The sequence below is a fragment of the Pseudophryne corroboree genome, chromosome 9, assembly GCF_028390025.1.
Source record: "Pseudophryne corroboree isolate aPseCor3 chromosome 9, aPseCor3.hap2, whole genome shotgun sequence".
Taxonomy (NCBI): Eukaryota; Metazoa; Chordata; class Amphibia; order Anura; family Myobatrachidae; genus Pseudophryne; species Pseudophryne corroboree.
In genome coordinates, this window is record NC_086452.1 from 288446821 (window position 1) to 288456817 (window position 9997).

Sequence of the window (9997 nt, forward strand, 5' to 3'; positions counted from 1 at the left end):
ATATGACATAGAGAAACTACAAAATATACATAGTGGAATATGGAATCACATGGCAGTTCAAGAAAAAAAATAACACAGTGACACAGGTATTAATATACAAACAAGAACAAAAACAATCACAAAGCAGCCCAACCACCCACCACCCTGTAAATCCATTACAACCTAGATACACTTGGATCCCCAAAACAATCCTAACTAAAGCTAAAAAAAAAAAACTATAGCAGCCCCGGGGTATAGAGACAAATGATACCTCTATAAAAAGCTATATCCTAGCATTTAGCTCCGGAAACTAAAACAACATCCCCACTCTATGGACAATGAAGGTACATAGCTGTATGAAGGAACCCAGCATATATTGAAAGCCTGAGAAATAAAAAGAGCAAAAAAAAATCACCTAATCAAACAACCGTCCTCAATGAGGGGCACAAGGTCTGCGGTCCAGCCAGGCCTCCATCTCCTGAGGGGTGTTAAAGAAGTGTGTAGAGCCATCATGTACAACCCGTAAGCATGTCTGGTCACAAAGCTTCCTCTTAACGTGAAGAAACTGCGCACGGGAACAGATATAACTTGGCTGTCAAACTTTAAAGGCCCCTGAGTGCGGGCCAGCCGGAGGACCGCATCCCATTCTTTGTAGAGCAGAAAGCGGGCTATGAAAGTATGTGGAGGTGCACCTGGGGGAGTAGCCCTAGTGGGCAGACGATGCGCTCTTTCCACAGAGAACTGAGGACTGAAGTCATCATGTTGAAACAATTGAAGGAGCCATTTCTCAAGGAATGATTCCGGAGAAGAGAATTCCGCTCTCTCCGTGAGGCCAACAAAACGTACATTATTATGGTGAAGCCTTCCTTCAATGTCAGACAGTTTCGCTTTTACTGCTGACATCTGGGTAGTGAGACTGGAAACCGTATCTTCAAGAGGGTTGGTGAGGTTTTCCAAATCTGAGATACAGTGTTCGACTTCCCCAACCCGTTCACATATTTTTTGCATATCATGTCTGATCAGGGTAATATCCACCTGCACTTGGCCGATTTTGTACATAACTCGCTGTTCAGACGTAGATATGGCCAGAAGAATCTTTTGCATCGACTGGGATGTGTCATCAGCCTGAGGAGGATTCCCTGAAGGTGAAGGAGGGGATGGGGGAGCAGCACCTTGGGATGGTCGAGAGGAGGATTGAGAACCCCTTGCAAATTTTTCAAGCTTGGAAGCCGCAGCAGTATTGCCACCATGCACCATAATGCAGTCTGAGAGGAGCACAGTGGGCAGGTAGAAGCAGTAATAAGAACACTCCACTATAGTTAGAAGGTGGTACTTAAATCAGGGATACAGCAAAGGGGAGTACAGGGTAGTGCAGTCCCTAAAATAAATGGTCACCAAATGGAGGAGAGTGTGCGCTCACAACAATCTGCATGGATCTCAGGCTTCCACTGACAGGGTAGTGCAGGGAGTGCAGCGTCAGTACAGGCAGGCAGAGACTCCCAGCAGGCGCAGCCAATGGATTGCAGAGCCCCTCCGGAAAGTGAGCAGCAGCTCCCAGTATATGGCATCCCCCGGCCCGCCGATCACAGTGTGCGGGAGTACAGGGCAGCGGAGAGCAGGCAGGAGCAGGAGCGGCAGAGGCAGCGGGTATCGTGCTGGAGAGGAGCTCTGGTGTAGTGCGCTGCTAGCCTCCACTTACAACCCCCAAGATGGCGCCGCACTTCCGGCCAGACGGAGCCAGGGAGACTGAGTTGCGCAGACCCCAAAGCATCCAGCGGCTGCACCAGGCAAAGGAACATGCTGGGATACCCCTCAAAATGAGCAGGAGAGGACGCCAGGCAGGCAGGGTTGGATTAAGCCTTTGGGGTACCAAGGGCACTTAAGACAGGGGGGCCCCCAATGGAAGGTGGGGAACGTAGGTTAAATTGTGCATACCTCCCAACATGTCCCATTCCAAGAGGGACAAAATGCTCTCTACCTGGCCTTCCCACTTAATATATGATTGGTGTGACCTGTGTTGAACTATTTAATTGATAAGAAAGATACTTCAACACAGGTGATTGCAAATTAAGAAGGAAGTCCAGGTAGAGAGCATTTTTTTTTATCCCTCATGGAATAAGTCACAGTGGGAGGTATATATTGTGTATATTAAATGTAAACCAATGGTGTATATTAGTTTTAACATATACCCCTTTTCCACTAAAGCACGGGTGGCAGCCGTGTCACCTGACACGGCTGCGACCCGTGCTACAGCCCCTTTTGAACAGCGCTCACCAACCCGTCATATTGCCGGGTTGGTGACGCTACTACTGACGCGGCAGGGGCGGCGCTGGGAGATCACATGATCTCCCAGCGCCGCCCTCCCTATACACTGTGAACGGGAGCCGTGTCACCTCGACACAGCACCCGTTCACACTAGACAGCTAGCCGGGTTGAACACGTGTTCAACCCGGCTAGCTACCCGGGTAGGATTCCCGGATCTCTTGATCCTGGAATTTGCCGGGGAACCCTTTTCCACTAGGGCAAAACACGGGTAAATGCGCACCCCCGCACATTTACCCATGTTTCTAAGAGCTAGTGGAAAAGGGGTATAATAGTTTACTAATGCCTGGGTACTGTACAGCAGTAGATGAACTGGCGTCTGGGGGTTATGTCAACACCCTTATTCCAAAACAGTACAAAAAAATTAGTTACCCATCTTTATGAGTCAAAACATAATAGTAAAATGTTCCATAATAAAAATTTATTATATAAACATAAAAACAAGTCTTATGCTGATGTTTATACAAAAGCGTGTTGCTCCATATGTAATGTGATACAGCTTTAAAAGTAGTAGCATAAGAATAACCCAACGCGTTTCATCTTATATAAGACTTAATCGGGGTATATCTACAAATATAGGAGAACTCATCATAATTTGATATTCAGCACTTTATGACTTACATATTGGTTTAAAAAAATATATAAACTATAAAAAGGGAACATATTACATGATACCAATAATGACATGCAAGACGTAACATAAATGAACAAACTGGAATCAAAAAGGAGAAATAAGAAATATAAACATGTGTACAGAACTGTCACAATTGCATTGTGGGACGTACCTCGATTGAATGGTAAGTGTTAACAAAATAAATGGATACAGCGACCTGATAGAAAACGACCATAGATGCTCGAAAAACCACCTTATATCAAGGGATTAATCGTTGAACCGCTCATCAGGCCTAATTAAGAATATACATATAGGTGGTCATTCCGAGTTGATCGCAGCCAGCAACTTTTAGCTGCTGCTGCGATCAATAGTCCACGCCTATGGGGGAGTGTATTTTAGCTTAGTAGGGCTGCGATCGCTTGTGCACATTCCACACTCGTTCGCACCACAGCGATAAACCGCTGCGTGCGAACGGGTCGGAATGACCCCTATAATGTCAATTATAACTCTGATATAATGGGAGTCAGATCATTAAAGTTGGGGATTTCCAACACATACCTCATGGGACGACTTCTTGAATGTATAGTCAAGAAATTCAGGTACAGACGAAATTCACTTAGGTGAGAAACCTGGTGAATTTAGATTCAGTGAATTAGTAACGTGAAGGTGACATAAATTATTCGTCCAAAAAAATAATTTAGGACAAGTAATAATAGAAACTTGTGAATATTGGTCAACACTTTCACCACGCCCCCTCAGGGACAACTAATGGGTATTAAGACCCCATCATTCTCTGTTGCATTTTTCAGTGAAAATATAGAAAAAAAGTCATACAAATACTTGAAGGTGGATACAAAACTTTGATAACAAATCACCATGTATTTTGAAATAATAAATTATGGAATTATATATCTAAATAATATTACATAACATTATACAAAAAAGTCTCATACAAAATAACCTATTAAATGAAGTCTCATTCCAAAAGGTGCCTTTAAATTCACCAGTGTTATAACCATGTCCTAATAAACATAGCTCCTCACCTATTATGGATCAGCAGTGGTAGCCTGGTCTCTGAATAATGAGACACTGAGCCAGGACATCACCTTAATATAGGGAGAGTTGGTGACATCACTAGATTTAACTGACATGATTGGTGCCTTATAAATTACAAAATATATCCTAATTAATATATACCTTTGTCAAAATAATTGTCTTAATAATTAATATAATTCCTAATGGATCCATCTCATTAATCTAAATTGTAATTTTATTAACATATTAAAAGGAAAACTCCTAATTGATATAAATTTCCATAGTGCTTCATGCTTAACATTTAAATGGCGTTTGATTGACAGAAACTAATCTCCAATAGAGAAGTGGGGGTGCCTGGGTACTGTTTATAGCTCCACCTAACTGAAAGACAACTATTTTATAAACTTTTCTTGTAGTGGAACAAAGACAACTTAACCTTAAAACACACAAAAAATTAAATAATTTACCTTGCCACATGCAAGAATAGCAGCAGCCTCTGTACTACTTACACACTGGGACAAGACTCAGGAGGGTGTGTGTCTGCATCTCTAGATCCAAATGGTTAAGTTGCATAACAGTTTACACAGGACTCGGACACCCAGGTGGAGAACCTGGGAACCCTCTCTCACTTACAGCTCTTTCCATATCCTATCTCTCCTCTGGTCAGAAAACTCAGTCGGTAGCTCATGAAACATGATATTCCTGTGTCTCTACCTGCACTGCCTACCGTCCTGCTCGCATTCTGGCTCCTAGTTCTGCTGCTGCTTAAGAGGGAAAGCTAGTAATGTCAGTGTGCTCTAGCCAGGGGGGTGGCTGACAAAGGGGGGCCCGGGGAACAGTATGCCCTGCATCTCCCCCCTAATCTGGCTATGCAGGCAGGGTGAGCAGGGCCAGGGACGTCCAACAGCGGGGAATACAGGATAAGTGCAGGATGTTAGACGGAGCTCTGTCACCTAGCTCCCTATAGCATGCTCGGCCATGCCGGTATCCGGACTCCAGGTCGACAACAAAAAGGTCGACACACCTTAGGTCGATGCCAATTGGTCGACACACCTTAGGTCGACATGGGCAAAAGGTCGACAGGAACAAGGTCGACATTGAAAAATGTCGACATGAGTTTTTCACAATTTTTTTCTTTTTTGGAACCTTTTCATACTTAACGATCCACGTGGACTACGATTGGAACGGTAATCTGTGCCGAGCAAAGGCACCATGCCCGAAGCATGGCGAGCGAAGCGGTGCACTAATTGGGGTTCCCGGTCACTCTACGAAGAAAGCGACACCAAAAAAACATAAAAAACTCATGTCGACCTTTTTCCATTTCGACCTTGTTCCTGTCGACCTTTTGTCCATGTCGACCTAAGGTGTGTCGACCAATTGGCGTTGACCTAAGGTGTGTCGACCCTTTTGTTGTCGACCTGGAGTACCAGACCCGCCATGCCACGCCCCCCGCCTATTTTTAATCATCGTCTTGACACTGTCCTATTCTTCTTGCCTCTTGTGAAAAGTCATCATATATGGAGGTGGTATGTTTGTAGCTAGCTATGATTCAGAGAACTTGGCAAGCTTTTTCCAGTGAGACCACCTGTCGCTGAAGTGATGGGTTTATTAAACTGTGCATGTCCTGTTTAAACAACATAAGGGTCCAAGGACAATTCCATCTTGCACCTATTTTCTTCTTTGCATTATATGCTCTTTGGGGCCTAGTTTTTAAAACTGCCATCCTGTTTGCCACTGCAGTGCCACTCCTAGATGGGCCACGTGTTTGTGCCGCCCACTTGTGTCGCTTAGCTTAGTCGTCCAGCTACCTCGCAACCTTTTGGGCTAAAAACAATATTGTGAGGTGTGAGGTGTTCAGAATAGACTGAAAATTTATATTTTTGAGGTTAATAATACTGTAGGAACAAAAACAAAACAAAACCCAAATTCTGTGGTTTTTTATCTGTTTTTGTGTTATTTTCAAAAACATTCAGATCCAAAACCAAAACATGAAAGGGAGTTTTTGGCAAAACCAATCCAGATCCAAAACATGAACGGAGATCCAGATCCAAAACATGAACGGAGATCCAGATCCAAAACGAAAACTCAAAACCCAAAAAGTGTCCGGCACACATCTCTAGAAATAACAGTCCCTCCATGGCTGTTCTCACCAATAAAGTCTAGTGTTTGACTTCTATGGAATACATATCCCTTTCTCTATATAACAAATTTAACATGAGTCAGAAAATCTGGGACCGCTGGTATAAACACAATAACCGTTCTACAAAATTTTCCTTATTCCTTAGTCACCATTTTCTAACTACCTAAGGACATCTGGAGGCTATTCTATACACACTCAGCCAGGGGTGGATCAAGGAAAAAATGACAGGGGGGCACCTTGTGCACGCCGAAGATGCAGAGGGTGACAGGAGAGAGAGGGTGATGGGTTTATAGTGATGCAAAGGAGAGGCAGAGGGTGAGGCAGTGGGTAAAGGAGACATAGTGGGAGACGGAGAGGCAGTGGGTGACAGAGAGAGGGTGACAGTGAGAGGCAGTGTGGGTAACACCAGGGAAAGGGTGACGAGAAAAAGTGGGTGATGCCAGGGGGAGGTGGCAGTGGGTAACAAGGAAAGGGAGACAGGGAGAGGCAGTGGGTACCTAAGGTCTCTGCAGGAGTAGGAGAGAGTAGTGAGACATTTGTAGTGAGGATTACAGAGGCACGAAGGGAAAGTATCACTGGGGAAACAGACAGTAGAAAACATGGGAGCTTAACACAGTAGCTGAGAGGAGAGGTAACGAGGGAGAGAGGAAGAGAGAGAAAGAGAGACAGTGTGAGTGTGTGTGTGTGTGTGTGTGTGTGTGTGTGTGTGTGTGTGTGTGTGTGTGTGTGTGCACTTGTTTATATATCCTAATGGGGACAAGGGCCAGACAGCACACCAACACTGGCGGGACCTCCGACATGGTGGGGACCTAAAATGAGGTCCCCACGAGTCTGACCCTGGGAGGTGATAGGGGAGTCATGTCTCAACTACCCAGCATACAATTCTCGCAAGTCCCCGAGAATCACGTTTACCAGACTGGAATGGGTGTCGGTGTGTATGCAATGCAGAGTGTGTTTAAAGCAAACAGTTCCCCAGCAGTGCTGGGGAGCATTCCCCGAATAATCTCCGGTGCTGCGGTGCCACCGGGGGGGGGCAGGGCGGCCTGCTTGCTCCGCGCCGGCAGGGGACTTGGACCGGGCGCCCTCGCTCTCCAGCCAAGTCCCGGCCGGGGGACTTGGCCGGAGGCACCCCGTCCGCCCGGCGCATCAGCGCCTCCGAGCACGGCGGAGCGCGGAAGGGAGGGTCCTTCCCTGGTCCGCCCGGGGGCCGACGTGGTCTCCCTGGCCGGGCTTAATAGTCGGGGGCGGGTCCACCGGGAGGGGAGGAGGGGCCGGAAGGCAACCTCCCTCCCCGGGCTTAAGCCTCGGGCCGTCCGGACGGGGAGCGAGTCCGGGCCTCGCCTCATCCTCGTCCCGCCCGGCCCCGGCCGGGTCAACCCCCGGTCCGTCCGGCGGCCCCACGGCCTGGGCTTCCCATCCAGCGGAGGACACCCCTCCTCTCGCCTGATCTTCACCCGGCGAGAGCCCGGGCCGCGGAAGCCGGCGAGAGCCCGGGCTGTTCTTTTCTTCCATCCATCCATTATTTCATTTTCTATCTGTATGTATGGAGCCCGGGCTGCGGATGCCGGCGAGAGCCCGGGCTGGTTCTTCTCTTCCATCCATCCGTCTGTTATTTCATTTTCTGCCTGTATGTACGGAGAACGGGCCGCGGAAGCCGGAGGGAGCCCGGGCCGCGGAAGCCGGCGGGTGCCCGGGCTGCGGAAGCCGGCGAGAGCCCGGGCTGGTTCTTTTCTTCCATCCATCCATTATTTCATTTTCTATCTGTATGTATGGAGCCCGGGCTGCGGAAGCCGGCGAGAGCCCGGGCTGTTCTTCTCTACCATCCATCCGTCCGTCCGTGCATCCATCCATTCATGCATCCATCCGTTCATTCTCCCTGGCTTTTTTTTTTAATTTGATATAATTGTTTTTGTGGTATTCTTTTACCCCCTTTTTTTTCCCCCTATTTTTTTATTTTATTTATTTATTTCCCACCACCAGGGGGCGCCGACGAGGGGAGATGCCTCCCCGCTGCCGCCGGCCCGGACACATTGCAAATTTACAACGGTGGATTATTTTATTTTTATTTTTTTACGCGGCCAGCAGGGGGCGCCGCGCACGCGGACTGGCGGCCACCCTCGGCCGCTCGTGAACTTTGCATTTAAAATCGGTGGGGTGTTTTTGTCTTTTGCCTGTTTTTTTTTTTTTCCCCCTCAATCGTGTATTCCCTCGGCTGGCCAGCGGGGGGCGCCGCGGCGGGGACACAGGGGAGGGCTCATGTGGGCGGACCGGGTACCTTTCATCTGTTTTGGGCGAGTGCTTTTTTGAATTTTTTTTCTTTTAGTCTCGTTCCGTTCTTCCCTTCAACCGGCCAGCGGGGGGCGCCGCGCGCGAGGACCGGCGGCCACCCCTGGCTGCTTGGGGACTTTGCATTCAAATGGGTGGGATGTTTTTGATTTTTTGCCTTTTTTTTTCACTTCCCCCCTCTCAATCGTGTATTCCCTCGGCTGGCCAGCGGGGGGCGCCGCGGCGGGGACATGGGAGAGGGGGTGGGAGGGTTCATCCGGCGGGCCGGGTACCTTTCATCTGTTTGGGGCGAGTGCTTTTTTGACCTTTTTTTTTTCTTTTAGTCTTGTTCCGTTCCTCCCTTCAACCGGCCAGCGGGGGGCGCCGCGCGCGCGGACCGGCGGCCACCCCTGGCCGCTCGGGGACTTTGCATTCAAATGGGTGGGGTGTTTTTGATTTTTTGCCTTTTTTTTTTCACTTCCCCCCTCTCAATCGTGTATTCCCTTGGCTGGCCAGCGGGTGGCACCGCGGCTGGGACACGGTGGGGGGGGGGGAGGGTTCATCTGGGCGGACCGGGTACCTTTCATCTGTTTGGGGGGAGTGTTTTTTTTTACATTTTTTTTCTTTTAGTCTCGTTCCGTTCTTTCCTTAAACCGGCCAGCGGGGGGGGCGCCGCGCGCGCGGCACGGGGCCCTCCGTCCCGCTTACTTTCGCCCGACGGGAATTGTTCCTTGTTTTTTTATCCGAGAGGACACACGGAATTTGCACCCCCGCAGTGGCATCAGGCGGCCACCGGGGGGCGCCGCTGCGGGGATCCGGGGGGGCGCCCGAGCGCCGCCTGCCCGTCCGCTGGGACAAGGGGGCCGGGGCGGGTCGCGCGCCGCCGTTCCCCCCCGAGCGGCGCGGTCCGAGCCAACTCTGGCCAACGGGGGGCGCCGTCGGGCGGCGCGGGGGCGCCCCTGCCGCCCGCCGCCTCCCCCCGCACGCGTCGGGCCTCCCCCCCCGCCCCCGGGGGCCGTGGGACGCGGCCGGCGAGCGTCGACCTCCCGCATGGAAGTGTCGCGGATGAGTGCGGACCGGGGCGCCTGGGAAGCCTGGGTCGAGCGCGCCCTCGGCCGCTCATGTTGCTACCCGCCGGAGCACACCTCCGCCGAATCAGTAGGTACCAACGAGGCGAGCGAGAGAGCCGGGACTCTGTCCGGGGCCGATAAGCCTGGTTCCCTGGAGCTTTTGCGAAAGGACCAGTGACAGAAGATGCGTGGAGCTCAGAGATCGGCATGGACAGGGCCTTCTTGCATCCGATTTTGCCCAGGCAGGGCTCCAGGAACCGGGTTCCAAAAAGCAAAATCGTTTGGAGCTCCGGTGAAAGGGCTCGTCACAGGATAGCCGTGGAGCTCTGATAACAGCATGGGCAGGACCTATGAGGCCTATAAAGGGTCCGCGGCGGGCGTCCGTTGGAGCCCGACGTACGGCCCGGGCACGTCTCCTTCTCCCCCGGAGGCAGCGCCCCCCAGCGGGCCAAATCGGGTACTGCAATTTGTGGAAGTCTGGCCGATGAGTGCGGACCGGTGTTCCTCAGGCTGGGAGGCACTTCCAAGGCCTCGGGGAAAAATTGCAGAGCGCACCGCGAAAGTGTCGCGCGC